Source organism: Rhinolophus sinicus, linkage group LG02 (assembly GCF_036562045.2).
Source record: "Rhinolophus sinicus isolate RSC01 linkage group LG02, ASM3656204v1, whole genome shotgun sequence".
Classification (NCBI taxonomy): Eukaryota; Metazoa; Chordata; class Mammalia; order Chiroptera; family Rhinolophidae; genus Rhinolophus; species Rhinolophus sinicus.
In genome coordinates, this window is record NC_133752.1 from 111998678 (window position 1) to 112023420 (window position 24743).

Sequence of the window (24743 nt, forward strand, 5' to 3'; positions counted from 1 at the left end):
AGTAGTTACCAAAATCTGCAGATCACTGCTGTGCAACGGAGCTTTCTGTGACAATGGAAATGTCCTATATCTGCAATGTCCAATGCAGAGGCCACTAGTCCCATCTGGCTATTGAGCACATGAAATGTTATTAGAGCAACTGAAAAACTGAATTTTAATCTTATTTCATTCAAATTAGTATAAATTTAAACAGCCACAAAGGGCTAGTGACTACAGTATTACACAACACTGCTTCCAAACTACCTTCTCCATCTACAAGTCGGGAGTTACCTTAGTCTCCTCCCTCCTCATCAACTGTCCTTTCCCCCACAAAAGTACACACACACACACACACACACACACACACTCACACAAACACTGAATTACCCAGTCCTGTGTTCTTTAAAGCTTATAATTATCTATGTTCATCTCCACTGTCACTTCTTTCCATTAATGGGATAAGGCCACTGCCTCCTAAGTGGCCTCCTTAGCCCCTTCCCATCCACATTTGCAAAATGTAAACATAAACTTATTTCCTTTACTCAAAAGTCTCTAAAGTCTTGCCACTGCCCCAAGTAAAATTCCAGGTTCCAACACGATTTACAAAGCCCTTCATGAGCCAAACTCAATCTCCAGCCTGACCTTTCACCACTGCCCTCCACCTTCCAGTTCTCGCCCATATCATTAACACTTACCACACTCTATTAAAATCACCTGTTTCCTTGTCTCCCTTCCTAGTCACCTGCATCTGGTGGGCAGAGACAGTGTCTCAAACATTACATGGCTAAGATGGACCACAATACGGAGTCACAGCACAAGAATGAAGTATACTAGATTTTCCATAAATATTTTTTGAATGAGGGAAGAGAGGGGGAAAAACAGGAAATCACCATGTACTCTTGCACAACTATAAAAATAAAAATTTTGCAAAGCAGATATTTTTGCTATATTATTTATATGAATTTTATTATGAATTTGCTAAGTAAACAATGGATCCTTAATTTTGAACTTTTCAAAGAATCCTGATACTTCAAAAATAGTACACGTATGTACTTGCTATGTAAAAATACATACTTATACATTACCTGCATTTATGAGTTTAAACCTAAATAATAATTTATATGCATTTTCAATGAACTTATTTTTAATAACCAGGTAAACAGATAAAGATTTATGCTCTATTAAAGTTAAGAAATACCAAGACGCACAGAGGACGTCATAAAAATGGCGACGTGAGGTGAGCCTCTTGAAACCTCCACTGGAATTTACAACAAATGGAACAACTAAACTCCACAAGGGACTCCCTGCACAGCAGACAGGCAAGACAAAGAGAGTCTCACTATTGAATTCACCTAAAGGTGGGCAAATTGTGCGAGCAGGGGAGGAGGGAACGGAGAAGCGCAGGCGCAGGACGCAGACCTAGCTCGGAACTCCAAGCTCCACGCATTCCGGAGCTACTGCAGCATTGGGAGAGGGAAGAATTTGGACTCCTAGCACTCCACTTATGACCCACAGTCCTGCCGGAGGGATCTGCATATAGCACAGGCAAACCCCACCTTCACAGCAAACACCTCAGAGCAAAGACTGAGGGAAGAAGGGTGAAAACGACAGTTTAAGCCATGACTGCCAAGCAGACGACAGAAGACATAGGCACGGAGCCTAGCCACCCCACCCTACCCTCCCAGTGCTAGAAATGGAACAGTAGCCATGTCAGATAAAAAGAACAGAATACTGCAGTTCTGAGAACTGCAGCCCACAGTGACGGACTCGTAGCCCAACTAATTCCAGCAAAGGGGAGGGAGTTGTGGAAGCAGGACCAGCTGTGCTGCTGGTCGCTGCCATTGCTCTGGGCCACCTCTCACAACCCACCCCGCACCTATCCCCACCTATCTGAGCAGGTCCCTGCAGAAGAATCAGAGCAACTGAACACACAGGTTCTGAAACTGGTGCAGGAAGAGTTTGGGAACTTCAGAAGCTCTCCACACAACCACATGGAGGCGGTGCCCTATGACCCAGGCGACCTGTCGTTCACAGAGGAGAAGCCCACCTTCCAGGGAATCTGCCCATCATGTGAGAAGCCAGAACAGTGCCGAGAAACTATAACACTACAGTGTGAGAGAGAATAAAAGGCAGCAGTTGGAGAGAAAATAAAACATTCTACCAACACGTACTGGAAAGCAAAGAAAAGACCTCTTCCTACCAACCTGTGGCAGAACCCACTCCTGTAGATGCCTAGGAAGAGAAATAATTATTCATTAATTGCCATGGATAACCAAAGCAACAAGACAGCTCAAGAAAAAAATGAAAAGTCTCCAGAAAATAAACTTAAAGAAACGGCAATATGTGACTTAAATGACAAAGAATTCAAGATTGCAGTTCTGAAAAAACTCAACAAGACACAAGAAAACACAGACAGGCACATTAATGAACCCAGAAACACAATCAAAGAACAAAATGAACATTTTACCAAAGAGACTGAAATTTCAAAAAAGAACCAAATAGAATTTCTGGAGGTTGAGAACTCAAAAAAAGAAATGAAGAATGAAATAGCCAGCTTAGGTAGTAGAGTTGACCAGGTGGAGGAAAGAATCAGTGGCATCGAACGTAGAAATCTGTAAATGACACAGATGGAAGAAGAGAGAAACTTGAGACTTAAAAGAAATGAAAGAATTCTACAAGAATTTTCTGACTCCATCAGAAAGAGCAACATAAGAATAATGGGGGGCCGGCCCAGTGGCTCAGGCGGTTAGAGCTCCATGCTCCTAACTCCGAAGGCTGGCAGTTCGATTCCCACATGGGCCAGTGGGCTCTCAACCACAAGGTTGCTGGTTCAACTCCTCGAGTCCCACAAGGGATGGTGGGCTCCGCCCCCTACAACTAAGATTGAACACAGCACCTTGAGCTGAGCTGCCTCCCAGATGGCTCAGTTGGTTGGAGCGCGTCCTCTCAACCACAAGGTTGCCAGTTCAACTCCTGCAAGGGATGGTGGACTGTGCCCCCTGCAACTAGCAACGGCAACTGGACCTGGAGCTGAGCTGTGCCCTCCACAACTAAGACTGAAAGGACAACAACTTGAAGCTGAACGGCACTCTCCACAACTAAGATTGAAAGGACAACAACTTGACTTGGAAAAAAGGCCTGAAAGTACACACTGTTCCCCAATAAAGTCCTGTTCCCCTTCCCCAATAAAATCTTTAAAAAAAAAAAAAAAAGAATAATGGGCATACCAGAAGTAGAAGAAAGAGAGAAGGGAACAGAGAGTATAATCAAACCAAACAAATAGTCAATGAGAACTTCCCAAACTTGTGGAAAGAACTGGATCCTCGAATTCAAGAAGCAAACAGAACACCTAATTACCTCAATCCCAACAAGCCATCTCCAAGGCACACTGTCAAAAATTAATGACAAGGGGCCGGCCCAGTGGCTCAGGCTGTTGGAGCTCCATGTTCCTAATGCCGAAGGTTGCCAGTTTGATTCCCACATGGGCCAGTGGGCTCTCAACCACAAGGTTGCCAGTTCGACTCCCGCAAGGGATGGTGGGCTGTACCCCCTGCAACTAATGACGACAACTGGACCTGGAGCTGAACTGCACCCTCCACAACTAAGATTGAGAGTACAAAAACTTGACTTGGAAAAAAAATCCTGGAAGTACACACTGTTCCCCAATAAAGTCCTGTTCCCCTTCCCCAATAAAAAAATCTTAAAAAAAAAAAAAAAGTTAACGACAAAGAAAGAATCCTCAAGTCAGCCAGGGAAAAGAAGACAGCAACCTACAAAGGAAAGCCCATTAGATCATAATCAGATTTTTCAGCAGAAACGCTACAAGCCAGCAGGGGGTGGCATCAAATATTCCAATTATTGAAAGAGAGAAATTATGAGCCAAGAATAATATATCCAGCAAAGATATCCTTCAGATATGGAGGAAGAATAAAGACCTTTCCAGACATACAGAAGCTGAGGGAATTTCCTGACACACGACCTGTACTAAAATAAATACTAAAGGAGTCTATTCGACCAGCGTAAATAGGGATAATCTGTGACGACAAAAACAGAAAAAGAGGGAGAAAAAGGGGGGAGAGTAAACCGGAATACGGGAATGAAGAACGTAAGCATGATGAAGAAAATGGAATACTCTAAATATGAAACTTTCTGTTAGATAAACTTAATGGTAACCACACAAAAAAATTGCATAACTGAAATATATAACATAAAAAAAGAAGAAACAGAGGGAAAAATCATGGGCAGCCCGATGGCTCAGTTGGTTAGAGTGCAAGCTCTCAACAACAAGGTTGCCAGTTCAATTCCCAAATGGGATGGTGGGTTGCGCCCCCTGCAACTAAGATTGAAAATGGCAGCTGGACTTGGAACTGAGCTGCACCCTCCACAACTAGATTGAAGGGAAACGACTTGGAGCTGATGGGCCCTGGAGAAACACACTGTTCCCCAATATTCCCCAATAAAAAAATTTATTTTAAAAATGAACTTGAACCTCATAAAGGTTAACTTTAAAGAAACAGAAAAAAAAAATCATAGAATACCACCACAGTGAAATAACAGACAACAACAAAAAGTCAAACAAACCACGGAGAACAACACAGCCAAACATAGAATGATAGTAAATCTTCATATATCAACCTAAATGTAAATGGACTATAAAAAGCCACAGAGTAGCAAACTGGATCAAAAAACTAAATACAATCATATGCAGCCTCCAAGAGACACATCTCAGCTACAAGGACAAATATAGACTCAAAGTGAGAGCGTGGAAATTGACACTCTAAGCAAATGGTATCCAGAGAAAATCAGGTGTATCCATACTGACATCAGACAAAACAGATTTCAATATAAAAAAGGTAACAAGTGATAAAGATGGACATTTCATAATGGTAAAGGGGACTATACAACAAGAAGACATAACAGTCATCAATATTTATGCCTCCAATCAGGTAGCACCGAAATATACCAAATAACTACTAACAGAACTAAAGGGAGAAATTGACCAAATCACAATAATAGCATGGGACCTAAATACATCATTGACAGCTACAGATAGATCATCCAAAAAGAAAATAAATATCAGCCCTAAATGACATTCGATGACATGGACAAATCAGCATTTATAAAGCACTTCATCCTAGAATATCAGACTATACATTATTTTCTAGTGTACATGGAACATTCTCAAGGTTAGACCACATATTGGGACATAAAACTAGCCTCCGCAAATTTAAGAGAACTGAAATCATACCAAGCATATTCTCTGATCACAAGGCTTTGATATTGGGTATCAACTGCAAAAAGAAAGCAGGAAAAACCACAAATATGTAGAGATTCAACAACATACTTTTAAAGAATGACCGGGACAAAGAAGACCTAAGAGGAGAAATCAAGAGATACATAGAAACAAATGAGAATGAAAATACATCCTACCAAAATTTTTGGGATGCAGCAAACACAGTTTTAAGAGGGAAATTTATAACGTTACAGGCCTATCTCAAGAAACAAGAAAAATCCCACATAAATAATCTCACGTTACACCTTAAAGAACTAGAAAAAGAACAAATGAAACCCAAAGTCAGCAGAAAAAGCAAATAATAAAGAATCAGAGAACTAAATGAAATAGCAAAAAAAAGACAATAGAAAAGATTAATGCAACAAAGAGCTGGTTCTTTGAAAAGATTAATAAAATTGGCAAACCCCTGGCTAGACTAAGAAAAAAAAGAGAAAAGACACTAATAAAATCAAATATGAAAGGGGAGACATTATCACGGATGCCACAGAAATACAAATGATCATCCAAGAATACTATGAAGAACTATACGCCACCAAATTTAATAACCTAGAAGAAATAGACAAGTTCTTAGAAACATATAGCATTCCTAGGCTGAATCACGAAGAACTGGAAATCTAAATAGACCAATCACAAGTAAGGAAATTGAATCAGTCATCTGAAACCTTCCCAAAAGCAAAAGTCCGGGAACAGATGGCTTCACTAGTGAATTCTACCAAACATTCAAATAGGATCTAATACCTATCCTACTCCAACTCTTCCAAGAAACTGAAGAAGAGACAGTACTCCCTAATTCATTTTATGAGGCCAACATCACCCTGATACCAAAACCCGGTAAGGATATCACAAAAAAAGAAAATCACAGACCAATATCTCTGATGAATACAGATGTAAAAATCCTAAACAAAATTCTGACAAATCAAATGCAACAACACATTAAAAAGATTACACATCATGACCAAGTGGGGTTCATTCCAGGGGTACACGGATGGTTCAACATTAACAAACCGATCAATGTGATACACCACATAAACAAAATAAAGGACAAATATCATATGAATCTATTAATACATGCAGAAAAAGCGTTTGACAAGATACAACATCTATTTATGATTAATTCACTAAATTAACGGTGAAAAACTGAAGCACTTTGCTGTACATTCAAGAACACGACAGGGCAGTCCCCTATCACCTCTGCTTTTCAACATAGTATTGGAAGTCCTAGCCAGAGCAATCATGCAAGAGAAAGAAATAAAAGGCATCCAAATTGGGAATTAAAAAAGCTAAATTGTCACTCTTTGCAGATGACATGATGCTATCTATAGAAAACCGTAAAGAATCCAACAAAAATCTATTAGAAACAATGAACGACTGCAGTCAAGTTGCCAGCTACAAAATCAATGTACAAAACTCCACTGCATTCCTATATACTAACAATGAAATCTCAGAAAAAGAAATTTAAAAATGCAATACTATTTGGTGGTAAGAAAAGATGAAATAGTACCATTTGTGACAACATGGATGGATCTTGAGATTATTATGCTAAGCGAAATAAGTCAGACAGAAAAAGTAGAGAACCATATGATTTCACTGATACATAGTATATAAAACTGAAAGCAACAAAAGAACAAGGAAACAAATGAAGGAACAAAGACTCAGACACAGACAATCGTTTAGGGGTTACCAGAGGGTAAGGGGGAGGGGGGCTCTAGAAGAGGGTAAACGGGGTCAAATATATGGTGATGGAAGGAGAACTGACTCTGGGTGGTGAACACATAATGTGAGATATAGATGATGTATTACAGAATCGTACACCTAAACTCTATGTAATTTTACTAACAATTGTCACCCCAGTAAACTTTAATTAAAAAAAAAAAGACGTTAAGAGTTGCAAGGGAAAACACAAAACAGTAATTATTCACAAATGACATGATTATATAAATAGAAAATCTATTAGAAACAATAACCGACTACAGTCAAGTTGCTGGCTACAAAATCAATGTACAAAAGTCCACTGCACTCCTATATACTAACAATGAAATCTCAGAAAAAGAAATTTTTTTAAAAAAATCCTTTTGCAATTGCAAAAAAAAAAGAATAGAATACTTAGCAATAAACTTAACCAAGGATGTGAAAGACTTACATACTGAAAACTGTAAGACATTTTTAAAAGAAATTGAAGAAGATACAATGAAATAGAAAGACATTCCATGTTCATGGATTGCAAGACTCAACATAGCTAAAATGGCCATATTACCCAAAGCAATATACAGATTTAATGCAATCCTCATCAAAATCCCAATGGCATTTTTTAAAGAAATAGACAAAACATCATCAGATTTGTATGGAACCACAAAAGACCCTGAATAGTCAAAGCAATCCTAAGAAAAAATAACAATGCTGGAGGTATCACACGCTCTGACTTCAGCTTATACTGCAGGGCAACAATAATCAAAACAGCATGGTACTAGAAGAAATACAGACACACAGACCAATGGAATATAATTGAGAACCCAGAAATAAACCCACATAAATATGGACAGACAATTTTCGACAAAGAAGCCAAACATACAATGGAGAAAAGACAATCTCTTCAGTAAATGGTGCTGGGAGAATTGGAAAGCCACATGCAAAGAATGAAATTAGACTGCTATCTGTCACCATGTACCAAAATTAACTCAAAATGGATCAAAGACTTAAGCATAAGACCTGAAACAATAAACTGCATAGAAGAAAACATAGGTACTAAACTTATGGACCTTGGGTTCAAAGAGCATTTTATGAATTTGACTCCAAAGGCAATGGAAGTAAAAGCTAAAATAAATGAGTGGGACTATATCAAAGTAAAAAACTTCTGCACAGCAAAAGAAACCATCGACAAAATAAAGAGGTAACCAACTGAATGGGAGATTTTTGCAAACGCCTCCAATAATATCCAAGACATATAAGGGACTCATACAACTCAACAACAAAACAAACAATCCAATTAAAAAATGGGCAGAGGACCTGAAGAGACAGTTCTCCAAAAAGGACACACAAATGGCCAATAGGCATATGGTAAAATGCTCAGCATCACTAATCACCAGAGAAATGCAAATTAAAAACCACAATGAGGTATCACCTCACCCCAGTTAGAATGGCTATTATCAACAAGACAAATAGTAACAAGTGTTGGAGAGGCTGTGGAGAAAAAGAAACCCTCATACACTGTTGGTGGGAATGCAGACAGGTGCAGCCACTATGGAAGGCAGTGTGGAGGTTCCTCAAAAAATTACGAATAGAATTACCATATGACCCAGTAATCCCTCTCCTGGGTATCTACCCAGAAAATCTGAAAACATGTATCCATAAAGACATATGTCCTCCAATGTTCATTGCAACTTTATCTACCATGGCCAAGACATGGAAACAACCAAAGTGACCTTCGATAGATGATTGGATAAAGAAGATGTGGTATATATCACAATGGAATACTATTCTGCCATAAGAAAAGATGAAATAGTGCCATTTGTGACAACACGGATGGATCTTGAGATTATTATGCTAAGCGAAATAAGTCAGACAGAAAAAGTAGAGAACCATATAATTTGACTTATATGTGGTATATAAAACTGAAAACAACAAAGGAGACAAACAAATGAAGAAACAAAAACTCATAGGCACAGACAATAGTTTAGTGATTACCAGAGGGTGGGGGTGAGGGGAGTGGTAGATGAGGGTAAAAGGGATCAAATATATGGTGACAGAAGAACTGACTCTGGGTAGTGAACACACAGTGTGATAGATGATGTGTTACAGAACTGTACACCTAAAACCTATGTAACTTTACTAACAATTGTCACCCCAATAAACTTTAATTTAAAAAAAAAGAAACAGGCTGTAGAATGTATGGGAAATTAAAGGCTAATTGAGTGTACTGCTTCAGCTAAGACCAAACCTACCCTAAGTATTAATTGTCTCCTAGTACCATATTTCTCTGAAAATAAGACTGGGTCTTATACCGTATTTCCCCGAAAATACCATTTCTCATTGCTGCCTGGATTCTGGGACTTTCAGCCCTACCCATCTCAGAACAGAGCTACAGAATACAAAACCACTTAGGGGCAAATTAGAGTGGACATCAGTAGGGTATCCCCCAGCTCACAGTGTAGTCATTAACAGTGTTTCTGTTTTGGTGTCATCCTTTTTGGTGTGTGGGACAAAGGCCACAGGGAGCTGGCACCTTTGGGTTATTCAGCTTTCCAGTGCCCATGTAAGTGATAAACTGCCTAAAGCTAAAAGGTTCGTTGTATCTATACCAGTCAAATCAGTCAAGCCTTGGACTTAAGCTTTCCTAGTCTTGCGTGTGTGCTTGACAACATCAACTTAACAGTGAAAAATTGAGCAATTTTCCTTTGAGGTGGGAAGATAACAAGGACGTCTCCTATCACCACTCTATTCAAGCACATGCCAGAGATCCTAGCCAAAAATAAGGCAAGAAAAAGAATTTAAGAGTTGCAAGGGAAAAACAAAACAGTAATTATTCACAAATGACTTGATTATATAAGTAGAAAATCCAAGAGAATCTACAGATAAAATTATTAGAATTTGTAAGATTTTGGCAAAACTTGGCAAAATACAGTCAATATTCAAATTCAATGTTATTCCATATACCAACAACAAATAGAATATGAAATTTATTTTAAAATCCCATGTATAATACCATCAGAGGCTATGTAAGGATACCGTACAGGAAACTATTACTGAGATTCAAAAAACATAAACAAATGGAAATACCATATTCAATGATTCAAAGACTCCGTATTACAAAGAATTCTACCCAAATTAATCTATAAAATGCAATGTAATTTCAATCAGAACACCAACATAATTTCTTTCTAACTTGACAAACTGTTCTAAAATTTATATTGAATACCAAAACTTTTTAAACAGCTCTATTTTTTTTTTCATATTTCAAGTGCTTAATTTGTTTTTTTCCCCCATCCCTGGGAGTTTCTTTTTTTTTTTAACTACAGTTGACATTCAGTCTCAATATGGCTTCTTCTTTATATCCTTAGTTATAGGACTTCTTTTCAGCTAGTCTTCAGATGGTTCTCCAGGTTGACTGTTCTATAATTTTGTTGTAATTGTGATGTGGTCATGTGAGGAGGCGAGCACAGTGTTTACCTACTCCACCATCTTCTAAACAGCTTTATTAAGTCATAATTCACATGACATAAAACTCACTACTTTTAAGCACAGAGTTTAATGAATTTTAGTAAATTTATACAGTTGTGCAGTCATCACCACAACCCAGTTTTACACAACTTCCATCACCTCAGTAAGTTCCCTTTTGCACATTTGCCCGTAACCCTCTCCCACCCTAACTTGCAACCACTGCCTTTTCTAAAAATTTCAGGAAAATTATAAACAAGTAGTTTTATCACTCAGTAAAAATTTTTGAGGTTCATTTACGTTGTTAAATGTATCAGTAGCTTGTTCCTTTTTACTGCTCAGTAGTATTCCATTACATGAATACACTGTATTTTACCAACTCACCAACTGATAGACATTTGGAATGGCTCCAGTTTTTGCTATGATAAATAGTGCTGCTACAAATATCTGCATACAAGTCTTTGTATGACCATGTTTTCATTTATGTTGGGTAGATACTTAAGAGTCGAATAGCTGAAGACATAGAGTAAATACATGTTTAACTTAAGAAACTACTGAACTCCTTTCCAAAATGGCTGTAACATTTAAAATTCCTACTAACAATCTACAAGAATCCCAGTTTCTCCACATTCTTCTACCTCACGGTATTTTCAATCTTGATTTTAGACATTCTACTGGGTGTGTAATGGTATCATATTGTGAGTTTAATTTGCATTTCCCAAATGACTAAAGATGGTGAGCGTTTTTTTCAAGTACTTGTTACCATCAGCATATCCTTTTTGGCGAGGTGTCTATTTGAATCTTTTGCCCATTTAGGGGGTTAGGGAGTTGCCTGTCTCATTATTTAGTGGTAAGAGATATTAGACATTCTTGATGCAAGTCCTTTATCAAATATATGATTTGAAAATATTAGGTTGGTGCAAAAGTAATTGTGGTTTTTGCAATTTTTAACTTTTTTTTTTAATTTATTGGGGTGACAATTGTTAGTGAAATTACATAGATTTCAGGTGTACGATTCTGTATTACATCATCTATAAATCCCAGTTTTTAACTTTTTAAGCCATAATTACTTTTGTACCAACCTAGTATTTTTTTCCTATTCTGTGGTTTGTCTTTTTTCTTTTCTTTTTTTTTTTTCTTAATGGTTTCTTTTGAAAAGCAAAACTTTTTAATTTTGATAAAGGCCAATTTATCAATTCTTTTTATGAGTCATGCTTTTGGTATCTTATCTAAGAAATACTTTCCTACTCCCAGATCACAAAGATTTTCTCCAATGAGGTAAGGTTTGAGGTTTTGGGGGGGTTTGCATAGTGATACCTATTTGTTGTAATACCTTTTGTTGAAAGGACTATCCTTTTATCCACTGATTTACCTGGGCACCTCTGAGGAAAATCAATTAACCATAAATGTGTGAGTTTATGTCCAGACACTGTTCTGTTCCACTGATGCATCTATCTATCCCTATGCTAATACCACACTGTCTGGATTACGGACCATGACAGTCATTAATAGACACTGACAGACACTGAATGCAAGAAAGACATTCTTGGAAAAAACCCAAGGTGAGAGCACTTACTCTACCAGGTACTAATACTGTGTTTCCCTGAAAATAAGACCTAGCTGAACAATCAGCACTAATGTGTCTTTTGAAGCAAAAATTAATATAAGACATGGTCTTATATAAGATTATATTGTTATATTATATTGTCATATTTTATATTATATTATATTATATCATATTATATTATTATATATTATAAACACCCGGTCTTATAGTAAAATAAGACCGGGTCTTACATTAATTTTTGCTCCAAAAGATGCATTAGAGCTGATTGTCTAGCTAGGTCTTATTTTTGGGAAAACACTGTACCTGGTATTAAGACATAAAACCACTAACCATAAAGGAAAAAATTAATTAGACTACACTAAAATTAAAATCCTGTTCTTCAATCACTAAGAGAGCAAAATGGCAAGCCACAGAGTAGTGGAAATATTTGCAACACAAATAACCAATGAAGGGTTCATATCCAAAATACGTAACTCCTATAAATTAATTAGAAAAAGACACTCAAACAGAAAATTAAGCAAGATATTTGAACAAGCATTTCACAAAAGGTTATCCAAATGACCAAAAGACATATGTATTCAACTTCATTAATCAGTGAAATGAAAATTAAAACCATGATTTATCACTGTAAGTCCACCAGAATGGCTGAAATTAATAACACCGACAATACCAAATACTGGCAAGGATATAGAAGAAAAGGAACTCCTAAATCTGATTTGGGGCATGTAAGTTTATACAACCACACAGGAATATTGTGTGGCAATTACCTACTAAAATTGCACATACCATGTTTCCCCGAAAATAATATCTAGCCGGACAATCAGCGTCTTTTGGAGCAAAAATTAATATAAGACCCGGTCTTATATTACAGTATATAAGACCGGGTCTTATATTATTGTAAAAGAAGACAGGTTTTATGTTATGTAACACCCGGTCTTATAGTAAAATAAGACCGGGTCTTATATTAACTTTTGCTCCCAAAGACGTATTAGAGCTAATTGTCCAGCTAGGTCTTATGTTCAGGGAAACATACTATGCATACTATACTCTATGCCCAGCACTTTTACTCCTGGCGATACAGGCATCAGAAATACATGCACCGAAAGACTGTACAAGAATGATCACAGCAGCATAATTCAGTGCCTCAAAATTGGAAACAACCATAACAGCCATCAATATAATGGATAAATTGTGGTGCATTTAAACAATGGAATACCACATGGCAATGAAAATGAACAAACTACAGCTACACACAACAAATCTAAATTTCACAAGACGTTAAGTCAAAGAAGCCAGACCTAAAAGAATATAATAAAATGATTCCATGATTATAAAGTTGAAAAACAGGCTAAACTAAACTATAGGTTTATATAAAGAAAGGTGAGAACATGATTCCCATGAAAGTCAGGACAATAGCTACCTTTACAGGGAAAGGAGTAGGCTATGATTGGAAAGGGGCGAAAGAAGTTTCTGGAATGCTGGCAAGGCCCTAGTATTTGACCTAGGTGATGGTATACAAGTGTTTGTTTCTTAAATTGTTAAACTATACATTTGTTTTCTATACTTTTCTATTATGTGTGTTACATTCAAGAAAGGCTTCAAGGAGGAATTAGCTCAATCAGTAAGTTTTATTCCCACAATAAAATTATGTTTGAGATCCAAGCTTTTATTTCTTGAAATATTTTCAGTTTCAGAGATGCTTAACTGAAGTCCAGACAATTTTTTCCCATTAGTTATCTAATTTCCATACAAAGGGCTTTCAAATGATAAAGAAAAACAATAAAATAAGGGGGAAAAATGAAAATTATATATATATATATAAAGAGGCTATCAGATGAAAACCATTGTCTAGTCATCACATATCACAGCATAATAAAGTTAAAAGAAATACAAGGTTTAGTTTCATATGGACTTTGGGTGATGATGTGTTAACGAATGTTCATCAATTATAATGCCTCTCTAGTGGGGGGTGCTGATAATGGGGGAGGCCATGCACATGAGGGGGCTGGGGTGTATGGGAAATTTCCATTCCTTCCACTCAATTTTGCTGTGAACCTAAAAGTGCTCTAAAAGAGTATTTTATTTTTTAAAAAAAAAAGGCATTGAAGAGTTGATACATCTCTAAAGCACAGCTCTGATCATGTGTCTCCTAAACAAAAAGCTTTCATAGCTACCAACACAGTATCTCAAGGATGGAAAGAACCTTAAAAATCACCTAGCAATCGCCTCATTCAACACTTTGAACACAACCGGAGATGCACTACCTCATAAAAACATTCACACCATCACTGACAATGATTTAAAAACCAACAAAGAATAGTAAAATGAAAGGTGGAACAGAGGAAGAAATCAAGAACACAACACATATTTCTGACTTGAGCAAATGGTACTGTCATTTATGAATCAACGAATACCAGAAAGGAGCAGGCATCACATTTAGTTTTGGATGAGCTGAGTTTAAGGGGCATCCAAATGGAAATACTGAGTAACAACAGTCCTTAGACTTAGGAGAGAGATAAAAGCTGAAGACAGAAAAATGTATACTCAACATACAAATGAAAAATCAATTAGGAGATAAGATCACCCACAGAAAATCAAACATTTAATGAATGGGTAGAGAAAGATTCAACAAAGTTAACTGAGAAAGAAAGCCCAGAGAACCAGGAAGAAAAATAGAAGCATGATCTGAAGACTCCAAAAGAAGTGGGAGTTTTACCAAGGAAGGAGAAATTAACTGTCAAACGCTGCTGCGGTAGGCATGCTTAAAAATGGCTCTGAATGATCTCTGCCTCCTATTCATGCTCTTGTGGGATGCCCCCACCACCCCTGCACGTGTGGACCTAGTGACTCCCTTCCAATGAACAGAATACAGAAAAGTAATAGAATGTCACTCCCATTTAGGTTACAAAAACACTCCGATTAATATCTCCCCTCCCCTCCTCCTCCAGAGCTCTCAACCCAGGAGAAGCAAGGTGCCATGTTGCTAGTAATCATATGCAGAGGCCCAAATGGCAGAGACTGACGTCTCCAGCGAACAACCAACAAGGACCTCATGCCTGCCCACAGCCACAACAGTGAGCTTGGAAGCAGACACCCCCCACCACCACCCAGCCAGCTTTGAGATGACTGAAGTCCTAGTCAACATTTGATTGCAGCCTATGATTGACCCTGAATCAGACACACCACACCCAGATGTCTGACCCACAGAAACTGTGAAACAATAAATGTTTGCTGTCTATAGCAATAGACAACCAGTACAGCTGCTAAGAGGTTAAAGAAGAGGACAGAAAAATAGCCATTGGCTTTAAAGACTTTAGTAACCCCACCAAAACAATTTTCAATGAAATTGTGCAGACAGAAATAGGTTGAGAAGAAAATCGCAGGTGAAGAAAAGGAAACATATAGCAAATGCAGACAATTCTTTCAAAAAAACTTTGGCTGTAAAACAGAGAGCAACTGACAAAGTATGAAGCTGGAGAAGAGTTTTTTGTTAAGATGAGACTTTTTAAAGTTTAAGTGATGACAGTAAGAAGCCAATAAGGTGGAAAACTACACTCTCAAGGAACTTCATTCCATTATCAAGAAATGCCTTTAGAAGTTCTCACTACCTCTCTGCTTTAACTGAAAACTGGCTTTCCCAGGACACCGCTTTCCATGCAGGGCTATCTTTTTTTTTCCTCTTTTTTTTTTACACTTCATCTTAGCCAAAAGGCTGAGAAGCGATCCTTTTTTTTTTTTTAATTTTTATTTAAAGGAAATTTATGGAAATGAAGATTTATCTACAAGGATATACAGTTCAGCATATAATGGCAAAAAAATGAAAACAGTAGGTGGATGGTAAAATTAATGGCAGATGGTCATAACACAAAATACTGTTAACAATGATGTAGGTATGTATATATACACAGAAACATGTTCACAACATAACGAGTTTAAAAAAATGAAGAACAAGTCAGTAACATAAGAATATACACCACGCATTACCATTTTTTAAAATTTTGTATTAGTTTCAGGTGTACAAAACAAAATTAGACATTTACACCCCTCACAAAGTGATAACAAGTCTACTATCCATCTGACACCGTACACAGCTATTACAGTACCATTGACTGTATTCCTTACGCTGTACTTTACATCCCGCAACTATATATTTTTCTAATTACAGTTGACATTCAATATTATTCTATATTAGTTTCTGCTGTACAGTGCAGTGGTTAGGCACTTATATAATATATGAAATGATCCCCCCATAAGTCTAGCACCCATCTGATGCCATAGTTTTTACATTATTGACTATATTCCCCATACTGTATTTCACATCCCTGTGACTATTTTGTGACTACCAATTTGTCACAAATTCCTAATCCCTCGTTTCTCATCCACCCCACCCACCCCTCTCCCATCCAGCCATCATCAGTCAGACTAAGACAAATACCATATGATCTCACATACATGTGGAATCTAAAGAACAGAATAATTAAGCAAACAAAACAGATACAGACTTATAGATACAGAGAACAAACTGATGGTTCCATGTAGCCCTTTCAGGTGGAGACTATTACATCTCTCATACTCCACACCCAATGTTGGAAAAAGACGTTGGAACCCTTCTTTCTTCCAGTGCCAGCTCCAGACCATTATTCCTGAAGCTCAGATAAAGACCTTGTTACTCTGATTCTCACACCTTGTCTAGCTCTGCCTCTACTCTGAGCTAATAAGCCCCTGGGCATCCTCCACACTCAATGAGGACATGCTGGCAACTAGTTCACACTGCCACTTCTGAGGCATTTACGCATGCATGAGTCATCTAACACCCATTCCTCAAACCCATCATCCTCAGTAAACGACTCTCCAACTCTGGGTACAGCCATTTACAACCAGTTGTGAATTCACTCAGTTGCATTATTATCCATTTATTCATCAAATATTTAGTAAGTACCTATTATTTGCTCAGTAGGGAACACATGACATATAGTTCCTGTTCTCATGAAATCTAGGACATTTTTTTTTCACATTTTCCACAAAGACAGCATAAAAAGATGTAGCTGAAGTCTGGATACATTACAATTACTACATTTCCTTTATCAGTCTAGGAACCACATTAATTCTAGGAAATTAGAATTACTGTCTGATGTGATCTAGTGAATCCATGCTTTATCTAGTGCTCGCTATTCCCCTTGACAAGCCTTCTAAAACCTTTAAATAACCTATTCTAAAATATTGCCAGAGTTCAATGTTAGATTCACCAATCTATAAATGTATAACTGCACTGCCCAACACAGTAGCCACTAGTCACAATGGCTATTTAAATTAATTTCAATAAAATAAGCAGTTTCTCAATCACACTAGCCATATTTCAAGCAGTCGATATGCACATGCGAATGTAGCTGCCGCAACAGATGGTGAGGATACAGAACATTTCCATCATCACAGAAAGTTCTATTGGACAGCGCTGGTCTAACATTTTTGGTATTCACGTCTGGCTTCCCAGAAGAAACGTAAAACAATAGGTGTCATTTTCCAGTCTCCTGAGAACTCTGTGATTCCACAAGAAGTTCCATACATCAGACATCATCCCCATCACCATAATCACTATCACTCCCACCAATTATCATCATCAGAGCAGTTGAGTTTTATTGAGAACTTACTATATTACGATCACTGTATTACAAGGTTTGGATTTTCTCATTTATTCTTCACATCAATCACATGAAATAAGACTCTTATTCCCATTTTATGGATGAAAAAGTTAACTGAGTTTTAGCCAATAAAGTAACTCACTCAAAATTATACATCTAAGAAGTGACAGCAATCCATAGAGTTTAAGCAAATTAATAATGAGTTTGACTTTTTAAGGCAACACATTTTTTTAACAAAAACAAGTGATACCAATACCTCACACTGGCCCTCAACATTCTAAACTGCTTTCAGATCCCCCAATTTACCCTACAGCTTTCTTGCCTTAGGGTTCTGCATACCCTGTTACCTGGCTTGCATCCTTTTCATTTGGCCAAATCCTACTTATCCTTAAGGTCTCACCTTAGATCTTCCCACAACCTAGTTTAGGGATTCATCCTGAGCTGATGTAGAACGCTGTATGTCACCAACTGAAGGCCACAAGACGACTGTTAACTTTTCCTCTTCTCCCACTAGTATGAAAGTCCTTAAGAATAAGAGTCCCTGTCCCTTATTTATCATGGAGTCCATCTGGCCTAGCACAGGACTAGGAACACAAAAGATACTCAATAAATATTTGATAAATGAAGGAATAATGGAAACAAGACGCTTAGATATTTAAATCATTTCATTTAAGTATTCATTCAACTATGTAAAATATTATCTAATTTGACTTTTACACAAACCGATACTTCTACTCAATCACAGAATGTTAAAAGTATACACTAAGTTGGTAGGTAACAAGTATTTCAAAAACATTTTTCCTCCATAATATGCAAAACAATACTTAAACCCCAAAGGTTGGGGTGACTGCTAATGGGTTTGGAGCTGCTTTTGGGAGTGATAAAAATGTTCTAAAATTGACTGTTATGATGGCATCACACACAAAAAAAAATTGAATTCTACAATTCAAATGGGTGAACTATATAGTATGTGAATTATCTCAATCAAGTTGTTATAAAACAGAGTTCTGCAGGTAGCTACACTTAAATTATGAAAACTATTAAGCCTGCAAAGAAAACCACCTAGAAGATAAAATACTTGTTATATTCACGCAATCCTAAGATAGCTAAATGCCATATTATTGCACCAAATTTCACTGGTTAGAAAAAACAATAAATTGGAAACAGTAATTGCCTTCAGGAATAATTAGACGGGACAGGAAAAACTTTTCCCTGTGTACTTATTTATACCTTCTAATTTTGTACCTGTTATTACTTTAAAAAAGAAAGTATACATAAGATTAATAACAAAAAATAAGTATATGTAGGCCAGCCCGGTGGCTCAGGCGGTTGGAGCTCCGTGCTCCTAACACGGATGGCTGCCAGTTCGATTCCCACATGGGCCAGTGGGCTTTCAACCACAAGGTTGCCAGTTTGACTCGACTCCCACAAGGGATGGTGGGCTGTGCCCCCTGCAACTAACAACAGCAACTGGACCTGGAGCTGAGCTGTACCCTCCACAACTAAGACTGAAAGGACAACAACATGACTTGGAAAAAGTCCTGAAAGTACACACTGTTCCCCAATAAAGTCCTGTTCCCCTTCCCCAATAAAATCTTCAATAAATAAATAAATAAATAAATAAATAAATAAATAAATAAACGTAAATCATCTCTCTCCTTAATGCAGTACAAGTAACACTCCCAGGCTGCCTATTTTGTTCTGAAAAGAATAAGTAAAATAAAAATTTTAAATAAATCAATCCAGGAACATATCTCATTTCACACTAAAAAGCATTTTGTCATTTCTCTGTTATTAGACATTATAATCAAGTGGATTTCTCTTTTACCCTACACTCTGACACATCGTTAAACAATGACACAGTTGATCATTCCCTCCTCCTTGAAAACTTTCTTTCCTTCCTTTCTAATAAATCACACTCCCTTGGTTTTCCTAACTCAATGTCTCTTATCTGTCTCCTTTGCTAGATTCTTCTTCATTTCCCCAGAAGATATCTAGAAGGCAAACTCCAGGAAGGCAGGGATTTTGGTCAGCTTTGTTCACTACTGTATCACCCAAGAGCCAAAAAAGTACCCAGAAACATACTCAATAAATTAACTGTTGAATGAATAAATGAATGAATCAGTGCCGCAAGACTCAGATATTGAAGAGCCACAAAAGTAAATTATATTCCACATAATCTGTATGCTGTTTACTTTATTATATTTTTCTAAAAATTGATAATCAATGTACTGATTATTTGATTAATCAAAACAGTTCACTCTCTGGTCTTTCTCCATCAATGTTTTTGATACAGTATATGCAAAATGCACATTTAACAGCTCTTATACTACTTCTAAAATCATAATCATAGTGTAGAAAAAGAACAGCTGTTGCTATTAGAAACTTTATATTTACTGTTTCCAGTATTAATGTTGAATTAACAGACTGACATACTTATCTGACTTTAGTAATGAAAAAAAAAAGAAAAAAAAAGAACACCTCAGCAGACCTCAACAAGGATATCACAGTAATGACCAGCAAGTGGTATTTCTTGAAAAATAAAATGTTGTTCTTTTCAGGCACAAGAAATTCCAAAGAGAAACAGGTCATTTCTATGTCACACTTTCCCCAAATTACATGATTTCCTTCCTGCAAGAAGAATCACATCTCACTGTCAGCCACGCAAATGTCATTTTGGCAATACAGTTTCACCCAGAGTCTCAGTTCACATTTGTCCCCATGTGTACCCAATTAAATCAAAGTATAATTTAAAACCCAAAACTAGGTATGTGAATTTCAATTTTTCCTTCTAAGTAACTAATGCAAAATCAAAACTATGCAGTGTACCAACTTATAATCTGATCTTTCTGAATAGTTAATTAAATCGTTTATTTATAATTACAAATAGGACCACGCCCTTTTTATCTTAATAGCTTTTATATCATCTGTTTCCTATAAGTCTCTTCAAGCAGAAGTATCTGCTAGAAGATAATGGTCTGCTCACTAAGTAGGCATGTTAAAAAAGGCAATGATCTGCAACTACTGACACTGACATCTGTATATTTCTCTCTTGGGTTACCGGAAAGCACTTCTTTGGCTATTTTCCCAAATTAATTGAGGAAGCCTTGGGAAAGTCGCTGCTGAAATTCCACTTCATGATGGTTTATCTTCCTCCATAAATGAATTATTGAGAGTCATGCCTACTTCATCCATTACATAATACATGTCCATCACAGCACCTGTTTCCGAGCAAGAAATAGTTTACATGACACTGATAGGTAAGGTCAGTGAATACTGTAATCTAATAGGGAGCAGGAATCCAGAAAAAAAGATTCTGATTTAATGTGCTAAGTTATGAAACACTGATGTGACTAAACAGTTTACTCTTAGTAACATCTCCCTATGAAGTGACAGGCATATGCCCCCAAAATGTTATTAAAAAGCATTTTGAAAGTACTTGACTCCAAGAACATTACTCAGAAATTGAGAAGTCTACCAAAGAGTAAAATATTCCACTTTCTTTTTAAAGTGCCTAATAAAGACATCTGCAATTGAGAAATAAAAATAATCAATAATTTTGTTGAACACAAAATGTCTAAATGTCAAGGTCCATCCACTGAAAAACAAGCTGTAAAAGACAGTTGTGCTTTAAAACATTTAATCACTTTTCATATAATCAGCTCCAACAGACCTATTTCAAATTGTTCATTTTATCCATCCCAAGCAAGTCAACCACAACCACAACCACCTCCAACTATTACTCAAAATGTGTCTTCCAAAGCAACCGATTCTCAGGCCTGCTCTTAAGGGGCCCGGATAAGAACTTGTAAATTAAGTGGTAAAAAGAGATCTTCTGGACACAGAAAAAAGACTGGAAGACAAAACCTGAAGGACCTATTTCCCTGAATGAAGTTGTCACTCACCCCAAGATCTCACTCTTCTTGAAGGGTGAAACTTCAAATCCATCCACACTCACAATTTACCCACCCTGAGGCAAAAGCAGAGGGATTCTCTTCCCTCCCCGACTGACCCACTCAAAACGCCAGGAGGAAAAAAAGAAAAATAACCAAAACCCTAAAGTAGAAATGTGAAACCTAGTGCAACAGCTTCTCCACTGCCTCCGAGGCAACATCCACAGCTCATCTTCCTTTTGAAACAAAACCCTTCACCTCCTACCGGTATCTTACCATTTCCCAGATGGGAAAAAAAAAAGAATCCTCATCTCTTTCAACATTTTACATCAGTCACCCAAATCCACAGATCCACCCTGACTGCACCCCAATCTCCTCACGGCTCCCCAATTTCTCCATCTCGCCACTACCTCGCTCGCAACATCACGCCTCATCAACCTCCCACCCTCCGTTCCCCCAACGCCGGGAACCCCATTCTCCCACCTCCCGCCCGGGGTTACCCACGTCCAACGCCTTAGCTCCCGCCCAATCCCCGACCTCCACTGGGTGGAGCCCGCCGGTGGGCTGGGGTGGACTCGGGTGGGCTGGGGCGGGGCCCGCCCCTCCCCGACTTCCCCATCCCCCCGGCGGCGACACGAGGGGGAGGGGGTCCCGAAGCCTCACCTACAGCTCCGCCCCTCCACGGGGGCGCGCTGCCCTGCCCTAGCCAGGGCCGGGAGGAAGAAGCAGGGTACGAAAAGGCAAAAAAGCCTCGGCCAGCGACAGGCGGGAAGCTCTAGGTCCCGCCTGACTTCCGACCTGCCGCCACCGCGGCCGTCTCACCCTCTTCAGGGCTGCTGTTGCTGCTGATGCCGCCCGGGCGCCGCCACCGCCGCCACCGCCGCCAATGCCGCCACCACCACTACAGCCGCCGCCGCCGCCGCCGCCGCCACAGTACGGCCCGGGCGCCCGCTGACGTCACCTCGCCCCGCCCCCTGCGCGAGACACCTAGCCCCGCCCAAGGCCCCGGCCGGGAGACGCCGAGAGCTCCGCCTCGCTTCCCCGCGCCCTCCCGCGAGCGTGACTCGGCGGCCCCCAGGCCTCCGGCGCCTTCCAGGGAAAGGCGGGTTATGGGTTGGGAAGCGGGGGTCACTCAGGCTGCAGCTGGGACTCCGCGCTGAAGCTAAGTAACGGCACGGGGCGTCCACACACGTACACACCCCCACACGCAGCCCCTGCGGCCACCGGAGGTGAGATTCCGAGCCAGCTCTGGAAAGCGGCTGTAGGTGGGAGCGAGGAGAGACGGCGTTTGTCTCCTTCTGCTTGCCGTAGGAAGTGGACCGCCTGGGCCCAAAGAGCAGAATCGTCGCCGTCCCAAACCTTATAGTCGCCCCACCCCCTCCTTGGCGGGGCCGTTACGCAAACCCCGGGACCGCCACCTCGGTGGGGAGCAGGGCTAAGGACTGGCAGTACGTTCCCGGCTGCGCTCCCGCGGCCCAGTGAGCACCCTTTGTCCGGGGAACTGGGATTTTCCCCCCACACTTCGCTTTTGCGAAATGTGGCAGCTGAAGGTAATAGTGTGACCTGAGACACCCGGGTCTGTCCACACGGCGCTAGGGAAAGAACTTAGGTGTCTCAGAAAACCCACGCCAGTGTGGATCGTTTTCCTGTAGTGATTAGAACGGGAGAGAAGAGCGTGGGCGGAAATTAATGTCCACATTCCGTCCCTGCGATGTGCCAAGTACTGTGCTACGTTGTCTTGTTGAGTCCTCACGACAGCGATGCGAGTCTACCAGGCAACTGGTAACCTTATTTCGGGCAACCCAATTTTCCTGTACTGAATCGCAGTCGGGTTTCTTTTGTCGGAGACAAAATCAGTGGACTGAATCCACTAATTTAAAGATGGGGGGGTAAGCTATCTCTAAAGAGTGTAAGAGTGATGTGAATTATATTTATTCCCAGCCTTCTAGTGTTTATTAAAATAATTTAAAATGCCCTTGAAAGGAGTTGAATCATCATTTTACTTTACTTACTCGCCACCACCACAATTAACCAGCTTACAGTTTGTCATGATGCCACTAAGATTGCCCCCCCCCCCCCCGCTCTCCTCAGTATTCACATTCATTCATTCTCCAAATTCTCCTCTCATCCTGAGCAGGCTGTCTAATTGTTCCCTCAGGATAACCACACTCTTGGATTATTACAGATCCCGTCCTGCTGTATAGTCGCCCCCTTCAGTACGTTCAACACATGGCTACCAATTGTTAGACTGCTGCCAGCGAAGACTATATAGCTGCCAAATTAGCATCCTAAAATTTCATTTTCTTGGACATCTGGCTATTGACAGAGGAAAAGCCATCCTTCTTTGACTGTGTTTCAAGATCTTTGTCGTCTGACTGCTGATCTGCTCATCTTGTTAATCCCTAGCAGTGTGGTGAGGAAAAAGAAAAGTAGTCATCTTTCTAGTTTCCACTTTCCACTCTCCATTCTGCCTCTCTCTACTTGTGTGAGGTTGGGAAAATCACTTTACTTCTGGGTCCTGCTTTTCTTAACTGTGAAATGGGGTGTGAGCTAGATGTCTGAGATCCATCATATCTCTAAGATGTGTGGTTCTGGAGAGTTAAGATGCGAAAGCACTAAGTTATGCACACATAGGGAAACTGTCAATATCACAGACTCAGATATTTTGTTTTTATTTTTGGTTTTGCTGTTTTTCTTTTACAATTTCACTGGTTGTTTTTTCTTATTTCCTACTCTGCCCCAAATATCTTTTTAAAACTTACATTTAGGATTTGTTTATTAAAGCTGGCTTACTGAGCATTCATTGCCTCTTCTTCCTGAGACCTCATTAAAATGCTAATAAAGGAATAAAAAATTATACGAGCCCATACAAAATAGAAAATGGGAAGAGAGCCCCATAATTTTTTTTTTTTAATTTTACACACAGAACGAGTGCAGTCTGACTAAACAAAATGGAAGAAACTGTAATGTGGAATAGGTGCATGGGGTGCTGTGGAAGGGGGCCTATCTGCCAGAGTTACTGATTTAGAGAGACTGAAATTTGGAGACATAAGACAGAAAGCAATAGTGAGAAGCAGGGCTGAAAACAGGGAGACTAGGGGTCTGTATATAGCACAGCACAACCCTCCCTGTATCTCAGATACAATAGCTAGGCATTTATCCCAGTCTAAAAATCAAGAGTTTTTATAATCCCTGGGGAGGATTGGGCAGCTATGTAAGCA

At 39.0% G+C, this 24743-nt stretch overlaps 1 protein-coding gene across 13 annotated transcripts in view; it reads right to left on the reverse strand.

Annotated features, from left to right (window-relative positions):
• The window catches only part of ERC1 (ELKS/RAB6-interacting/CAST family member 1), a 490623-nt gene extending 468144 nt beyond the window's left edge, over positions 1-22479 (reverse strand). For 10 of the 13 annotated variants that reach the window (XM_019711308.2, XM_019711306.2, XM_074325175.1 and 7 more), the window contains exon 1: positions 22186-22479. The gene's annotated coding sequence lies outside the window, so the exon portion shown is untranslated. The remainder of the gene's footprint in view (positions 1-22185) is intronic. The other 3 variants (XM_074325172.1, XM_074325171.1, XM_074325174.1) reach the window with 2 other exon arrangements.
• Positions 22480-24743: the final 2264 nt, after the last annotated feature.